Source organism: Argiope bruennichi, chromosome 6 (genome assembly GCF_947563725.1).
Source record: "Argiope bruennichi chromosome 6, qqArgBrue1.1, whole genome shotgun sequence".
Taxonomy (NCBI): domain Eukaryota; kingdom Metazoa; phylum Arthropoda; class Arachnida; order Araneae; family Araneidae; genus Argiope; species Argiope bruennichi.
The window spans coordinates 104186964-104206897 of NC_079156.1; the positions used below are offsets into that span (position 1 = coordinate 104186964).

General features: G+C 26.5%; 1 protein-coding gene and 1 long non-coding RNA gene across 2 annotated transcripts in view; one reads left to right on the plus strand and one right to left on the minus strand.

Annotated features, from left to right (window-relative positions):
* Window positions 1-19934, minus strand: part of LOC129972356 (adenosine receptor A1-like) — a 150699-nt gene that overhangs the window by 63325 nt on the left and 67440 nt on the right. The window lies entirely within an intron of this gene.
* Window positions 9502-12446, plus strand: LOC129972357 (uncharacterized). Its single transcript, XR_008784853.1, has 2 exons — window positions 9502-9605; window positions 12166-12446. It is a non-coding gene; the product is annotated as an uncharacterized LOC129972357 (long non-coding RNA).

Sequence of the window (19934 nt, forward strand, 5' to 3'; positions counted from 1 at the left end):
ACGAATCAATTGTCATTCGATTCGTCGTTTTATTAATATATGACAGGAATAACTCATTTAAACTACAAGTTCGATGCACTTAATCAGCTATTCAGTTTTTATATCAAATTCAACGTCAAATTTCAGACTTAATGGTGAAAATCAAAATTGCTTAATTCTTTTTTAGTTCTTGCCAGGTCTGTTCACTTATATTAACGCCCCGTTTCTAAAGCAACATTGTGGCTATTTTGGAACTGACCTCTAAATTTTGAGCCGCAGTCAGATGACGAGGGCGACATCTGAGCTGCACTACACCTGTTGACAGACTCCAAACTTCTGCACCACACCAGCATGAGGACGTTTAGCCCTGACGAATTTAATATGCACCAGACCCGCTTTCACGAAGGTTCTTCGATGGAATCTGGTTCCGAACCGGAACCCCTCCCCCCGATTCTGAAACCTTACCACCAGGTTACCACGGTTCCATGGAAGTATGCCAGTCAAAGGACAACATCCACTGGCTTATTTGTTTGTCAACCATTTTGAAGAATTTCTGTTACTTCTCAGCTACATATCACATTTTACACTGGAATATTAGTTTATTATAACTCGTTCAAGAAATTAAAGTTATAATTCTGCGTAAGGCAATTTGAATTAGTCAAGATTTTATTGCTATAAGAAACAGAAAAATTATATAAATACCTGAAGAATTATAAATTAATATTGAAACATAAGTTGAATTTTTTCATTACATAATGAAATAAATACAAATATAAATTCATTTCTTTCTAATTTTTACTTTTTTCAAACACCATATCTATTTTCATTGTTATAGGCCAAGTTGTGCCATTCTGTGATTTTATAGTCAGTAACTTAAGCACATGTAATTTGTGTCTTGGATGAAGAAATTTCTTATAAAAATACTCAAAACTAATGAAGAAATTTAAAACATTTCATCTTCATTCTTAAAGGTTTACTTCCATTAGATTTACAAAAATGCAATATACGGAAGAACTTTAAATTCAGGCAATAAATAGCAAAGACTGGGTGAAATGTATATGTCAAAAACAAAGTTTATATATAAAAAAGAATGTTTTCGAGTAAACTTCTTTTTAATGTAACACATATTTAAATTAAACTAAAATTGTTTTTTAACCTTCAGAAATCTCACATTTATATTCAAGTCAAACTGACTAATTTCTGCAAAAATTAGAGATTAATAAATATTCATAAATTCAATTTTTTAATACACATATAATGTTAAAGCGTGGCAACACTAATTGCAATCTTCAAAATTTATTACGACTAATTAGAGCTTTCAGTATGAAAATTTTCATAACTAGGAGCACGAATTAGTTATGTCAAAAAAATTGAAGACGATTATTATTTATTGACGAATCTTACAGATGCATGTTTCCAAAGGTTTTTGTACAGAAAATTTAAGTGCTTTCTGGATGCTGTCCGAATAAAAAGAAGCCTTGATTTAATCGCAGTATCAATAGCTCATTTGCATCCTAAAGTGAAATAATCTGCACAAAACGAATGTGAATTAATGCTAGCCGAGAAACAACGCGCTCTTAACAATAAACACTAATAATCAGCTGTATTATTATTTCACAGTTGAAAAAAACAGTTAATTATCATCTGCGAATTATTCCGCATGCGATTGAAAGTATAATATAGCGAAAAATGCAGCAATAAAATTAAAATTTCTCTAATGGCAATTCGATTAAGTTATATATTATTAAGAAACGACGTTCGTAACTTTGAATTGTTCGTTAAATAATTGTCAATTTACCATAGATTTTTGTAATAGCCATTTCCATACCATTTTACCATAGGTTTTGCCAAATTCACCATTTTTTGTAGTACTAATTCGCTCGAGAAACAAAACAAAAAATGAATTTAAATGTATAGAATTCTTCAACATGCTTATTTATACGAAATAACAATTTTATATATCGATTGACTAGTTTTTATTGTGAAATTAATACTTGATAACCACTATTTTTTTATTCGTAATATTATTATTTTTGTATCGATTAAAAAATTTATAAAGCACTTACAAAAATTTAATGAACGATAGCTAACTATTTTATACACAAATAATTTATACCTGGTAAATATCAGAATCTACAAATTTAAAAAAAATGTCATTGTAATCTCTTTCGATTTCAGGTTTCTTGTGATTGTTTAGTTATTTGATTGCTGCAGCAATATTAATTATGAATTATGAATGACGCTAAAGGTTAATTCATAACTACTACTTCCATCAACATTTATATTGCTGTTTATTTTTTAATTACAGGATTAAAGCGAATTATTGTAAGATTTGAAAGATGACCAAATATTTATTTATTATTATTATTATTTTAATTTTGAGTTAATTTCCTATGATCTTAAGATATTAATCTCTTAAATGTTCTTAATTCCATCGGGATTCTATCCTATTAATATTATCAGTCCAGGATTCTTTCTGTTAACTGCGTTATGAAAAACACACAATGTAACATTTTACAGACAGACCGCTGGATAATAGCTCTCCCAAATGTAGAACTAGTTTATTCTTGATTAATAGATGCCCCCTAAAATATGATTTTTTTTTAGAATTTTAACTAAAATGTATTAAAAATTTAGATGGAATTATAATTCTCTCCCTTAATAACTTTAAAGCAAATTACTGCAATATATATATAACTGTAATCTTCTTTCCATTTGGTCACACATTATGTATTCCCATCCTATGTATAGATGATTGCTTAAATGAGAATTAAATCTAAACCAATTTTCCTTAACATTTATTCTATCGTAATTACTGACTGAACAAAATAAACATCCCAATCCAATGTTTAGTTGCAAGAACAATTCAGAGCGGAAGGTTGTTTAACAAAAACCAGAATGGATATCTTTCTATACCAGAATGAACCAAGCGATAGCAAAAATATATCGGATCAATGGACACATGAAGCACATCCGTTCTGACCACAGATAAGGATAAAAGGATCAAGATTAGACATTTCGGGAGAAAAAATGAGAGATCCACTTGATTACTTCGGGATTAGCTCTGAGCTTTGAGATGAAAACATATTATTTGATGAGACCTATCTCAATCGCTAATATCATTAGTCTTATCTCGAGATAATAAACATTCGACATGGAAATGAATGGATCATGTAAGTCATATTTAACACCTGATTAGAGTATAATTAATTCAGTTCAATGTTAAAGAGTTATTAATAAAAATCTTTCAGTATCATAAAATATTAAATAAATATTCGATTATTTCATAACTGATTATATATAAAGTACAAACCAAGGTGAGTGTTTTTCCTCTTATATTCTAATATAATAAATCAAGTTTTGATTTTATCTTCTTAATACAGAGAGTTCAGTTCAGTTGTATTAACATCCCGTTTTAAAGCAACACTAGGGTTATTTTGGGATGGACCTCATAACTTTTAGCAGCGGTCAGATGACGAGTACGATACCTGTACTAACACGACGGTTCTTCGATGGAGTAGGGTCTTGAACCTGAAATCCTCCGATTCCGAAGCCGAGACCTTATCACCAGGTCACTGTGACCCTTCTCAGTATAAGGAAGAGAAATTAGTAAATGTTTTGGACCACTTTTCGTTGTTTCTAAATGTTAATGGAAATGTGCGATTTTGATTAAATTAATTTACTAAATTTCTAATTTCATTTTTTTTTCTTTTTTAATTATCGTTTTCACATACAAAAAGACAAACAAATGGAAAGTATATTTTAAAGAAAATATTATGTATTGTAGATAGTATATTTTAGCGGAATTTAGACGAAGAAAAGCGTTAAATATATTTCACTCATCTAACTCAATACACTTTTTCAGTTACTGCATGTTTCTTGCACTTGGACTCACATTCAGATTGTTCTTAGCAGGAGTTCAACATAAACGTTATAGAAATTTATAATTTTGATATGAATAAAATACACCAAATTTCATTCATTTTCTAATTCCGTTTGGGATTACTACGCTCACATACAGAGAGGTAGAATTTAAGTCACTTTTTTTTAATTCAAAGAGGTCTATAAAATAGGAAAATTCATCAAACACAAGTCAATATTTTTTTTTTTTTTACAATTCAAATTTTTTTCAAAATTCTTAACAGAAATCAGAAAGGATTCATTGGTAAAAATGTTTGCCTTTAGACACAGTTGCGTATCATGAAATATCATTTTATGGAATTCGGAGTCGCTATTGAAAAATGTTTCTAAGAGTGTATAGTTTGCGAAGAAAAAAAATTGATGTGTTCCAATTCGTTTTACAACAGGTTATTTATACATGAAAAGATCGAGAATGTATTTGAATTTTTGAGGTGTTTTGTAAAAATAACTACACTATACAATGTACATTTTTAAAATGAACCTCACCTTTTAACAAATATTCGGTCATTACGTAAATAAAGTCCGAAATGGACGAAAAAAACATGATTCATGATTGTTAATGCATAGAATTAAATGAAAAAATATGAAAATTAATGGTTGTTAATGAATATCTAATCCTCTTTCATTAATATTAATATTCTTTCAAGGTGAATATAAAAGATTGTTTTAAAGCTTCGAATCACATAGAAAAATAATGTGAAATTTTATCTTTGAAAGGCTCATTAATCTTCAATAAATAATTAAATGGAATATTCTATGTTGGAATAGATAATAAACGAATTCTATTTCTTGTAAAAAAAATATACCAGAATTAACAATGAAAAGATATGAAACTAAGGAATGAATTACTTTGAAACTAGATCAACAGTAAAGAGCTTATCTTAAATCTAATTGTATTTTTTAATTTGTAAATTATCATCAAGTGACAAATATATATTATTTTGATAATAAGATTTGAAAATATTTCGAAGATATAGTGTTCGGTTTAAAAGACTCGACATTTTGTTGTGGAAAATTATTAACACACATGATCATATTTTTCCTTTTGTCTTCCATATTTGTTCAAATCGTAAACATAAATAAAAATCATTGTGTTTATGTTTTTATTTATGTTTTATATCTCTTCTTAAACAAATGGGTCAGCTTCATCACAACTTCGCATATTCATCCTTTAGAACAAGAAAAAAAATAACTTTAATTTTTCACCATGCAAAAATTGATCAAATGCTCAATGAATTAGAAAATAGTAGACACTTAGCCATTTTCTGGATTAATTGAAGAAAAATATTTTCTACTACTTAGATGTCAGCTTAATATTCAAAATTTTACTTTTTTAGTGATACCAAATTCGTTTCCGTGCCGTTTTTTCCCCTTCAATTGCTATTATTTTTTTTAATTTAACGCAGGCGATTTTGAAATGTGGTAACAGCAAGAATAGTCTGCTTTAATTTAACGCGATTTGTAAAATTTCTATTCCATATCTTTTGGAATTTTTTATTAGTTTAAAACAACTATTTTATAATGTTTAAAAGAGATGATATATGTATATCCTTCAGCTTCAAACGATTATAAGTGACAAAGGTTCAAGGACAGACAATTAAGTGGTATAGTATAATAAAAGGATTATGTGTATAATAATAATGCATACAAAATTAATTTTTACATTAAATATGTTTTATATAAATATATTTTAATTCTAAGAAAGCCGGGTATATCTGTTAGTGTTCAATAAAATTAATTATAGTACAGTAAATTTTCCTTTACAATACATATTTTTATAAATCCAAATCATTTTTATTAAAGTGCATATCATCCAAAATAAAGTACAAATAATTATCATCCATGGAAGTTATTTAAGAATAATATTATGGAACGGGTATTCAAGTGACAAAAATGGTGACACGGATTTTTTTTTATATCTTTTATGTCATTGTCTTCATTATTTGTATAAAAAAAGATTAGTGGAAAAAGTTATTTTTTATTGTTTAGGGCATTTTTAGTTCAATTATCTTGAAAATGTTGCCAAGTGAAAATTAAACTAATGGAATTGACAAATTGTTGTAGATTTCATTTTATTATTACTTTTTCATAATATTTTTAACCCATTTTTAAAATACATATCCAAAATCAATAATCATTAATAAAGTATACTTCAAATAAATATTGAAGTAATTTTATTTTTAATAATACAAAAAAATTTCGATGTACCAAGTAATTTTGGAAATTTATTGCACTTTTTTCAGAAATAGAATAAGCAAATAATCGTTATTGAAATTATGTTGAATCTGGCAATAACAAATCAATAGTTAATTAAGTAAATTTTTTGTATGCATTATTAAATGTTTTAAATTTATGATATATTTTTATAGAACACGTACAAAAAAAACACGCCATATATTTAATGAAAATAAGTTTCGTAAACTATTTAGTTCATCATGCTTCAGATATTACCACAAATCAATAATTAAAAAAATATTCTGCAGTAGCATGAAAAATTTACAATTAAAGAAAGAGAGAGATTTCCGACTAGAAAGAATAGACAGCGATCTGGAAATAAATTGACCAATTTACTAAACAATGGACTAAAATATGTTCACTGAAAAAAATATGTGAATAATTCTGACAGACGATAAAAAATACTGTTTTTAAAGTTAATAACGGTAAATAAATAAATCGTTTGCAAAAGCAATCCAAACATATATAAATCAAATATATGTTGACGATGTTACTACTAATATAAAAAGAAAAAGAAATAAATTAATTATTAAACTGAAGAAATAAAAAAAATTTAACTTATATAAATATGATTTATGTTCCGGATTACTTATTATGAACTATGTACGAAAGACTTATCTCTTTAATCCTCGTTTCCCGTGCAAGAGTCCATTATTATGGAAATCTTCTAATATCTCTTATTGGCGACAATTTTCCAATATCCTTGTTGCTTGGATCTGATAAATAGGTTCTATTCTTTCTCAATCTTAGAAGAAATATCGATACTCGAGAATACAGCATCTATTGACTGTCTCTGAAAGAATTCCGAGACTGCTGTATCAGTGATTTCTATCGAAACTTGAGAGCGCGAATTCTTCACAAGGAAACGAAAATTGGGTGCCGCAAAATAAATCTCCCTTCAACGAATCGATTTAATATCGTAGAAACTATTATTCACATTTGCGTTAACTTCACTTGAATTCTTTTCTTCAACTCTTCTCTTCTCTCAACAGTTGAAAGCAGGAATCACAAAATTGGATTTCTTCAAAATATCGTTTTGCAGATTTCTGCACATATTAAATAAAGGATTGGAATCGTACAAATGCAGGAAGTTAGCTTTTGATTCAAAGAGCTTGACCTACAGAATATAGAGTGATATTTTTGGTTAACTTTGTATTAAAACATTGTCTTTAAATATTGTATATTCTAAAAACATTAATCTGGGTTTGAACTATTTGAATACTGACATAGACATATGAAAAATTAAGAAAGCACAAAATTATAGAAAATAATAATTAAAAATTACAGAAAATTAAGGTTTTATAGATCTGGACACATATGGTGCGATTGAAAAAAATTTTGAAAACTGAAGATTTTAACTAAGAAATCTAGAAGGAAGGAAATGAGTTTATATAAAATTTTTGACTAACTTTGTATGAAAATAAACTTTCCATTAGATCCTGGTGTTCGAAAGATATTGTAATCCGGCTTTAACAACTAAATATTAGTCGTTGACATTTATGTATAGTTGCAGAGTTGTAAAAAAATTCTTCAGAATTTTACGAAATTTATTAAAAATAAAAGAGGATGAATATTTTAAGTAAGATTTTTATCAAAAGTGTTTGAGCTCACTGATGATGGATTCTATGTGTTACATTTTATATTTTCTATTTTAGCAAGCGATTTTCTAAACTATATAAAAGTAATAGTACACAATAACATTTACGAATCCTATATTTGGTCCAAAAAGATCATGAAAAATTTTTTTTATTTATGGAAATGGATTAAAATGATAAAGAATTTGAAAAGTTTTAACATCTGACTCACGAACTTTACCCTCAATTTATGGTTTACAGATAGAGAAACAGCTGTTAAAATTCAAATCTTTAAAGAAAAATATAAAATAAGTAATATTTGTTTTTATCTTTTAACAAATAAAATTTATTTTTGTTTATTTTATATGTTTCTAAATGACACAAAACATTCAAAATGGAGATTAAATATAGAACAGGAGTGCGTGTTTTTATTTGAGGCTCATAGCATTGATGCTTGCATTCCAGAGTTTAAAATTTCTGTGATTTAAAGAATAAGATCTGGAAGACCAAATATCGCTCTGTCGTGGTTTTTTTTAATCGTGTTTTTTTTGGGCGGGGAATATTTAGATACGAATGACTTACTAATTACATATGAATATTTTTCTGTCTTACATATGAAATGGTTATGAATGCACTCAGTTTAACCCTTTAAAGGGCCATTTTTTTCTAGTCATATTATATTAAAATATTTTTAAGCTTGAAATTAGAATAAGAAAAGGAATTCATTAGGCTTATTAGATAAATTTAATTTGATTAATTAATTAATTTGGTTCATTAATAATTAAGTAACAAATCACGTCATTTTGTGTGAGATAAAGAACTGAGGCATCTAAGTTTCTGTCTTTCTAAAAAAATTTGTCAGAACTTATGCCAACCTATATAAATTCATACAAAGATCGATAAATTTGGTGGGAAGCATACTTCTCACGGCCATAGAAAGGGTTAACATGTTATTCTAAGCAATCTGCTATATTGGAGTGTTTATTTTATTTTACAGTTTATCTATCATTGCTTACATTTTTGAACTTACATTCCGTTTTACTATGGTGAAACCGCCATCTGCTCCGAGATGTCCACTGTATGACATTGTCAGCTGAGAGCAGATAGAAAAAGGTTCTAATTGTTAGTTATAATTTATTTTGTGTGTGTGTGTGTATAAAATCGCGTTTTTCTCCAAAAAAAAGACACTAAAATAAAAAAAACTTAAAAAGCATAAATATTAAATATTAAAACATAAGTAAAAAAAAAATCAAAAAGTACGACTCAAACGGAGGACTCGCAACACACGTATAATCAATGTTGTTCTGACCACTATATTGCACTGCCTACACTCCGAAGTGGAAGTTGAATATACTTATTCTAATAGATAGTTATATATATAAAAAAAAAATTGTGTGTAAAATCTCGTTTCTTTTCATGAAAAGCACTCATTTAAATAAAACTTAAAAAGCAAAACCTTATCTAAATATAAAATTTAATCCTAATCTTTCAAACCGTTCCTTAGATGCGCGAAATAAATTTATATATATATATATAAGAATTGCTCGTTTAATGTTATAAGATTACCCTAAAACCAGCGTCGTAACAACCCAATTTACCAGAACATCTGCTGTTTACAGCATTTTCAAATGCATAAATATATCAGTGAGTTGATTTATTTCCACCTGCGAAGTCCCCCCCCTTGTGTTCGATATATAGATCAATTTATTTTCTTTTGAATTTGGATATTTTTTTGTTATTTTATCGTTTGTACCTAAATGACTTCGTAATATATCAATCACTTTTACGATGATTCCCTCGACTGTATGAATGAGTCTCTAATGTGCCATATACTAACGGATACTTAATGTTCTATTCTTAAAGAATCATTTGACAAAGTGAAATATAGTGATTTCGGTAGGAAATATATTATTTTTATCAATTTTAATCGTAGGTCGAGAGCAAAAAAAAAAAAAAAAAAAAAAAAAAAACAGGTTTAATGTTTTATAAGTTTTGATATGATGAAATAATCTATAATGTTTTTGCAATGAAATATGTTTATTTTCTTTTTGCAATGAAATATTTGCATGTGTTTTTTTTGTATTATTAATATATATAACCTTTATTTTACAGAAGTGTTATATTTAATAACTATATTTTTGAATTTTCTTATAAGTATTAAAGTAAAAAATGCTTTACTTTTAATTCTTTAAAATCACTGTATTCTATCGACTTTGTAATAACAGCTAGATCAATTTTGATGCAATTCGTAATTTGTGTTTTTTTAATGAAACGTAGTATAAAAATTATCATGGTATAATTATGAATTACTTGCATAATTATGAATATTTTTTATCTATATATTTTTTAATCCAGCAGAAATGAGAAATACGAATGTTGAACACATGAGAAAGGAAGCATAATTTTTATTAAATATATTTATGTTAATGCTAGTTGATAAGTATTCTAACTATGCTTTTTTTTAAGGTACCGAACTAGGTTTGGTGGCTAATTTTTCAAAAAAAAATTAATGTTTATTTGACGTTCTTTTATTAATATACGAAAACCATGATGAATAAAAGTTATATTATTTAAATATGTACGTAGCTTTTCTAGAAAAAGAATATTTTGATGTAAATTTTTGCATTTATTTACAAAAACTAGGATTGTTTTAGAGAAAAAAATTTATTAGTTTTTCATTTTTTTAAAAACATTGCATGTGCAACATATCTTAGAGTGTAACTAACTATTATCTAAGAATTATATTGAAAAATAAAATTTTTGTATGTAATATATGAAATTATCTATGAAATTTAGAATTTTTTTCAAAAATATTTACACGAAACAATCGTAAGTCCACTTCTACAGCATTCAACATCAAATGCATAGTTCATTACATTTTGCCTAATGTAACGAGCACTAATTATAAAGTTCAATATGATACCTTGATTATTTTTTGAGATATGACGATACCTGTACAGTAGAACTATGAAAAACTCGTTCTTCAGAAAATGCATTCAGAGTTTTTAAATGTTTATAAATAAACATCATTTACATTGGCAAATAGTTTGCTATAACTTGGTCTCTAATTGACATAGAGACAAAATAAAGATATCACCAAAAACAGAAACGCGCCTACTTTTTTAAATTGCATTAAAAATAAATTAATAAAGATGCGAATTTTCATCCAAATTCATATTCTCATCCTATTTGGATATCTAGCAACAATAAAATATGGATTTTTTATTAATTTTCATTTTCTCTCAGTAACATTTTTCTCAAAATAAACAAAGTACAAAAAATTTATTAATAAAATTAAAAATTAATCTATGCAATAAAAATCCAAATAAAAACTTATAATTAGAAAATTAATTCAAGCAAACAATTAACTAAATATTTCATACTAAAATATTTAAAATAAACTCCAAGCGTAATTAATTGAACTTAACTCAGACTGAAAGCGGAAGGTAAGTTCCTAGTTGAAATATATCAAAACTAACTAAAATTGTAACATGACAGATTTGTTACTTTGAAAACTAATTTGAAATAAACTATTTGATTTGTTATCATGAAGTAATCTTTAATATTTTCAATTCACTTCACAACATTCAATAGTTCAGATTTATGTAGGTCACTATATGGAACATTCAAAATGTTCGGTTTCTTGAATAAGAAAGCTATTATTGAATAGTCTAGTCTAACACCCTTACCTAGACATTGATACGTTACAAAAACAAATGGGTTTGTCATAAATGAGAATTTCAATGTTTTATTTAACATTAAAGAGGCATTCATCTTTGGATTTGGATTCATAAATGAAACTGATGGATGAATTTTCACTTCGTAATCGCATTACTCTACTTGCATGAAAAGCTATTTCGGAACAAACAATGTCTAACCTACAAATCGTTGTTTAACGTCAACTTCACATTAATTTTCTGTTATACTGGAAGTACAGAGTGTTTCAAAAGTTAGGAATAACTTCGAAAGTCAATAATTCGTAAACGAATGAAGATGTCGTTTCCATAGAGAGAATGGAAATGAAACTGGATTTTTGAAAACTAAACCAGAATTTTACAGTTTTAATTATTAGAATAAATTGCAAATTTGGAGTAGCGTTGTATTAAATAGGATTATAAACTAGTTAGACTGACAGATATTTAAAGCATCGCCTTTTACACAATTCGCTTGTCAGCTAAAGAAACCGGTTTTTTTTCTCAGTATTAAGTACCATTTCCTATGGTATGACAGAATATGATTTACTTCTCTATGATTAACTGTAGCTTTTACTAAATGACAGATTGAACGATAAAAATTTCTGCAATTCGATACACGTTGACCTCTAAAAGCGCTTATTTTCACTTTGTCATATTTAAGAATAAAAAAAAGACCTTTCAGACGGAAGAATAAAAAAAGCGTCACGTTCATTCGAAGATGAAATAAAATTAACTGAAAAGTCCGTTTTATTTGCTTTCAGTTTCTGGAGATGGAAGGTTTGGTGAAGAATGGTTAATCCTGACGACTTAATGGAACAGTCACACGACAAGACTTCGACTTATTCGTGCAGCGTGAGTTATGATTTATGACGTTTTATCACATGAATGGAAAGAGTCTACTTTCGTCCAATTGGCAAACACCCAATGATAAACTTCTCGGAAAAAGAACAACAAATAGAAATAAATGTATTATGTCACTCAAAAAATAAATCAGTGTGTCAAAAAAATGAAACGGTCAATAGAAAAGTATGGTGAAACTAAATGTTTTATTTCTGCTTTTTTTGTATAGACAGAAAATATTTTATATAGTTTTCTGAAGTATAATATGAATTGCGACAAACAGCGGCAAATTGTAATAAATGAAAGATATATGATAGATAGCATTTTTTCGAACTGTAACTTTTACAAAATGCTGGATAAACAGTATTCCACAACTCCATTTATAACAAATTATTTCTAAAAAAACAGTAATAATTTAAATGATGTATACAAATAAATAAATCGTTTGCAGCAATTTACACAATGAAAATATATATAAAAATCGTTTGCAATGATATATTAACTGAAACGAAATAAAATGAACGAATAAATAAATGTGCAATAGGATTATTTAATTTCCTATTATATTGTTAATTTATATTTTTAAATTAAAACAATATTTTTTTTTAGTTTCAGCAGTGAACCTGTGTCATCACTAGTTGAAATAGTTGCAAAATATTTAAAGTAATAAGTAAGAAACAGATAGTGTTACAGTCTTTCGTGTTAGTTTTAATTTATACGATTCAATTTAATTTAAACAATTTAATATCAATTTAACTTAACACCCATTTTAAAATGAATCTCATTTAATTACGAAAGAAGTAACAGAAAAAATATAATTATTAAGTTGAACTTTATTTTATGGTGATTAATTTTATGGTTTTTATATAGGTATTTTTTAAAACGTTTTTAAAAAATTCTATTATTGATAGTTTAAAATGTTGAGAATAATATTTTTATCACATATCTGAACTGTTGAAACAAAATTCTACTAACAGTAGGTACTAAAAATAAATTTACCTACAAAATTTTTAATTAATTTTTTTATTTAACTTATTGACTTAATAGATTCTTATTTATCAACTAAATATCTGTACACTTCAAGCTTTGATAGTCATATAACTCATGCAATTATAGAAATCATTAAGTTTCGTTTAGTTAAAAGCCGTTCTGCTCATTAAACTATGCATTTCTCTAATTTTTTCTCCCTCGCCTTTGAATTTTAAATTGAAACTGAATTAAATAATCTTTAACTAATACAAAAACTTTTTTGCTTAAATAAAACATGTTTCTTTGTAAAAAATACGAGCACAAAAAGCAGAATTGTTCAACGTCGAAGTCTTATTTGTACTACAGGTTATTTGGTATAACATATGCAATATCTCAAAAGATTATTTAATAAAAATTTCTTTGATTCATCATAAAATTCAATTTTCGCTTTTAATTTCAAAAAAGATTTAAATCACATAAAAAAGAATGTTTTATTTTGTTTCTGTCAATGAATGTACATCTAAAAAATATTAAATCAAAATTTTATACTGTTCTTCGATTTTAGGAAAATTCGATCCAAAAAATATTTTTGATCTTAAAAATAATTTCAACTTTTGGCGACCAAATCTTATTGAGCTATGAGCTTTAAATATTATTTACTTTAGGCTAATCAACAATTTCATTATTTTTAGCTCATCAGCATTTCAGAATTCTGCGTGCCGATTGGTTTATCTTCCAGACGGCGAAAAAAATGTCTAAAAGCGAACATTTTCAAAAAATAGTCATATTTAAATTTTTAAAACAACATCAGTTTTAGTCAGAAAAAAGTGGAACTTTTTTAATTTAAAATGTTAATGTCTGAAGAATACTTTATTAAACATGAATTATAGGACAGATGGATCTAAAATGTAAAATTCTTAATTCATCAGAATCTATATTGGCTCAAACTATATAAAATGTAATTTTTTACATCATTTAGATAATTTTACTTATTAAATGTTTACTAACGGTTAGAACTTTTACTAACGGTTAGAAACTATTACTAAGGGTTTAGAAATTATTTTTTGGTCCCCAATTTGAAATATATACTACATATATATGAAACACGTTTGACTTAAATAATACATAAAGTAATATACATCTATAAAATTTGAATTAATGATAAATGTATTTTTAGAAGGTCATAGAAAATTTCTTATATTTATTTTTCTAGAAAATATTACAATTCATATCCATATTCATTTCATTTCAAATAGATATATCTTGATAATTATAGTTAACTAGGTGTAATTTGAAGTGAAAGTAAACTTAATTTTTTTATTTGAATTTTTGTCAATGCGATGGCAATGTGATGAAAAAAGCTAATTTTCCTCGTACGAACGTAACTTGCTACAGCAAGTTAATTTTGTATGAAATATATAATTGAACCAGTGGGAATATTCTCTCTAAAACTTTCTCGCGTACTTCCTAATAAAGGAATCAGACAGAACGCCTTGCATGGTATTGGCGTAAAATAATTAAGAAACATTAAACTTTGGTGCGAATTTAGCAATTTTATTGAAACAATCCAGCCATCCTTGGTGAGTTATTTGGCGATTAAATCCTGGCATGCATTTATAGTATTCAAAAATCAAATTTGTATTTTAGACACGTTTTTCTCCACCAATTGAAATAAAAAATTCACTTGTAATCATCAAAATTCATAACAAATTTGATATATTTAAATCATTGCGTTTTTTTTTGGAATTATCGAGTTTATATGTTTCTGAAAGTATAGACTAACAGACATTCAATCTTTGGTTGGATTTGATTCAAAATTTTACAGATGTCTACACTATAAATGTAAAATAATTGTACTGAATTTTATTTATCTAGCTCTCTTCGTTCTATTGTGTTAAATTATAATCGAACAGCTAGACAGACGGACTTCCTCTGAACAGATTTTATTCAAAATTTATTAGAATTCTGAAAATTCGATGTAAAGACCGTATACCAAATTTTAACGACCTAGCTCAAAGCGTTTTTGAGTTAGCTTTGTCACAGACAGACAGACAGACGTTTTCTAAAAATGTGTTTTTCGAAGTCTGAGAAGTCTAAAATGTGGAGATTCGAAAATATCTCGAGTTGGAATTTTTTGACGATTCCTATATTTTCTTTTTATTAAGTATACAAGAGAGTAAAAATATATTGAATATATTTTTAATTGAAGAAATAAACTATGTATTAGAATTCTAAATAACAAAATTAAAAATAGAAAGTTGGATTTTTTTTCCACAAATCCAAAAATTGGATTTTTTCTAAATCTTGAAAGATTTAGAGTTTTAACCTGAATTTTAACTAATATTCATGGTTGAAATGGGTTTCATCAGAAATTATATCAATATTTGTCCAATGAATTATCATTGGTCAAATATTGCATTGCATATGCATATTTGCATTTTACGATTTTCGTCTAACTTTAATCAATATTAAATAAATATTTGAATGATATATTGCATGCCTATATTTTCAATACAGATCTATTTCATATATTTTTGTTCGGTCTAAATTTTGATGGGAATACACAATTTTGATGATATGTCCCAAATTTAACTTATTCAGTCTTTTCTGTTCATTAAATATCGTAATCATACAATACACGGATATTTATAATTTTAAAATTTGTTTTTTCGAACTCAGTTTACAAATTCTAGAGTATATTGAATGACAGAATATCAGATTAGGTTCAGAATTTGATACAGAATTTCATTTCGGTTGATAAAATGATAAATAAAATTTTAATCATATAATTTTATTAGTTTTTTAGAAATCGCAGTCATATATACAAACAAATTAATTTCTTATAAATGGATTTCACAGAAAGTTTGATGAAAATTGGCGTGTTTCATATAAATACAACAAAACAATTGTAAACCTTTTAGATAGTCGTATTTTTGTATAATTGATTTCGAAGACAGACATTATTTCATAAGATGAATTCTTTCTGATTTACGGATGTCTAAAACATGAAGGTTCAGCAAATTCCCAGAACAAAAATATTGTAAAAGCACCTGTACAAAAAAGTCTATGTACGAGAGAGTAAAATTTAAACAAAACAAAAAGCATTCAGCCGAAATTGTAGCACTTATAAGAATGTTGCAGAAAAGATTTCGTGACATATTATGCATTTTTTCATGTCTTCATGTCATTAATTTTTAATGCACTGAATATTACAAAAGTCAATGTCTAGACAAAATATTGATGGAAGAAAATAAATGCGAAATACTTTAGCAATTCAGATAAAGTTTTCTTAGACAGAAAATAGATTCTCATAGAAAATAGAATTTAATATGTATAAACTTGTTATAAAGGATTTCTCAGGGGGGGGGGAAGCAGAAGTATGTTACTGTGTTATAGTAGGTTCTGCTTCCACTTTAAATTTTTCCTGGCTGTTAAAATGTGTATAATTAGAGTATATTACTTTTTATGAAATTTTTAATAATATAAATATTCGCAATAAAATGGAATTTTGCGTTTGACTTTCCCTTTATAACATAATATATAAATTTTTACAAATATGTTAAGCCTTCTCAAATATTTGTTCTTTTACATGAAAGTAATTCACTCTGTCATTATATTTCATGGATTACTACAGCGTTAAACAGTACTTTCAGTAATATATGTCGCCATAGAAATATTCATTTTAGAAATAAAACGTTTGAATGTTTTTATATTCTAGAAAAGCAGTTGATAAAAATGAACTTAAAAGTGGTTATAGTAGTTGCGAATTTCATGCAATATGCATATCAATGATACTTTAAACTATACATTTCATGTATACTGTGTTAAAAAAATGTTTTTCTGTAGAATATCTTTTAAGATAAATTTAAAAAAGGAATCTTATTAAAAAGATAAAATTTTTATATTAAAATTAAGCATTTATTATCTTGAGAATACAACCGAATTCGGAATTTTTATTTTTAAAACTGTGACAAAATATCATCATGGTATTTTTTTCCACTTTGAATTTATCGTTTGCATATTTAATTTTGTTTTGAATTTTTGGCATCATTTTAAATAATTATCAGTATTTATAAGTAAGCTATAAAATTATACAGTATCATTTAAATTATTATATCATTAATATATACTTTTGAATATGCAAACAATAAAATACTTCCCATCCATCCTTCTCGGAATCCTAATATTAACCAAATATGCTAGAAAAAAGATAATTATATTTTATATATTGGGAGAAATTAATTAACATTAAAATAATTATTATTTTGCAGTTGAATATATACTCCATGGTGCTTTTGCATTTTTTTTATCTCTGAAAACAAAACCGTAATCTTCTATTCGTTATTTATTTACATATGCCATTTTTAAATAAAGGAAACTTTGCAATGTCAGGCGATTATTTTTACATAATCGTTAATTATTTACACATGTCATTTTTTGAATAAAAGAAACTTTGTATTATTAGACGATTATTTTTACGTAATCGTTATTTATTTACACGTGTCATTTTTTGAATAAAAGAAACATTGTATTATCAGACGATTATTTTTACATAATCGTTATTTATTTACACATGTCATTTTTTGAAATAAAGAAACTTTGTTAAAATCAGACGATTATTTTTACATATTCCTTATTTATTTACATATACCATTTTTAAATAAAGAAAACTTTGTAATATCAGACGATTATTTTTGTGTCTGGACAAAAATTTATTGAGATGTGTGAATAATTTCAGTGTACGAAAAAGTCACACTAATTCCACGCACAAGACCATAACGAAATATGTTGTAAATTATTGTTGTTACTTTACATTTTTTTAATGAAAACTTACAAAATATTTAAATTGAAAGTATCAGAGTATCAGTCGTTATTGCGTCAGATTTAATTTCGTTTTCAATGAAAATCCTCATTTATCAGTTCTGAATGAAATACAAGAAGATAATTTTATACAGAAAGAACCCATTCATTGTATTTTTTTCAAAATGTTTGTAACATAAATCGGAAATTTTATGACTTTTATAGTATAACTTTGCTATCTTTTATATATATATATATATGTGTGTGTGTGTGTGTGTGTGTGTGTGTGTGTGTGTGTGTGTGTGTGTGTGTGTGTGTGTGTGTGTGTGTGTGTGTGTTTTTATTCATATATATATATATGTCTTCATCCTTGGTTATTCTATAACGTATAAGGGGATTGATTCCATGGAGTTAAATGAACCCATAAATCTACATAAAACACAGCGCTTCCAGCGTCTGTATCTTCTTAGAAATATTTCATTTATTACAAGATGAAAAAACAAATTTCGATTGTCTTAAATCAGTATTTTATGAGCAGTTTCTTTAACAAAATCTTTCTAAAGCACGAAATTAAGAAAAATACCTGCTTCTATTTCTTAACGCTATAATAGAAAGTAAACAATGTGTTAAGAAAACATCGTCTTAAATCAATGTAATGGATGTCGGATCCTTTGGATGTTTATTATTTGGATGTTATATTTGTGTTATCGTAAAATATATTATTGCATATGGCTTCATGCGATGTTCCTGGTCATTTCACCGGATAAAGTAAATTAAGAATTATGTGTAAGAGATATAAAAGTTGGCTTCATGAGCTTATTATATCAAAACAAAATGGCGGAAATAATTGATACAAAAAATGTAGTTAAGTGTAATTTTTTCCTTCCATCAAATGGCTAGAGTTGTTTCTGAAATGTAATATAACATTTTCTTATTCAGTTTTCTTCTTTTCTAAAGAAATTCAGATATTTCTACTGTAAATGATAAAAATGAAACCTTTTTTGAGAAAATTAATAAGTATATTTCTTTGAAAGTTACCAATTATTAATTGACTAGAATGATATCCATTTTCATTTCTTTATTCCTGATACATAAATCATGCCAAGTTTTTTTTTTTTTTATATATATATAATTTTAACGAAACGTGCAATTTTTTTTTATTTGAAATTGAAATTTTGTATTTGAACTCTACCGTATAATAAATTAAAATGAATACACAGGACACATAACATTTAATACAGAAACTTTGAAATTTATTATTTAAATTTATCTGATTGAAATGTATAAATATAATATAATATAAATGCAGAAATAATCGCGATCCAATAAACAAGTTCAGAAACGTTAGATATACGCTTCCAGTTGGCAAAATGCACTATAATAGTGTCGGCAACACAATTAAAAAAACACATTTAACAACTAGCTTAGGGCAAATAAAAATGCAGCGTTACACGATAGAACAACGTGTTTTCGTTGTTGAAAGATATTTCAAAAACAATGAAAGTCATTGTACAGAACAGTTCGAAAATTCGAGAATTGGCTCCTTAGATGGTGTGATTTAACACAATTATATTTTTTATGGGGTTATTTGAAGTCAAAAGTTTATGCAAGAAGCACGTTTGCATTGAAGGAGGAAATCCAACCCTGTATCAACGAAATTCAGCCACATTTATGCAAAATGGTCATGGAAAATTTCGACAAAAGAGTGCGCATGCGCCAGCAAAGCCGTAGAGGCCATTTAACATAAGTATTATTCCGTGCACAATCCTATCCTGTGTATTTTACGATTCAATAAAAATATAACAATTTTTAAAAATTGTCTTTGTTTATTTGATTAAAATCTTACGTTAGCACGTAGTTCTATCGTATAAAGCTTCATTTTTACTAACCCTAAATTATAAACGTTCGAAGGGTTTTTTTA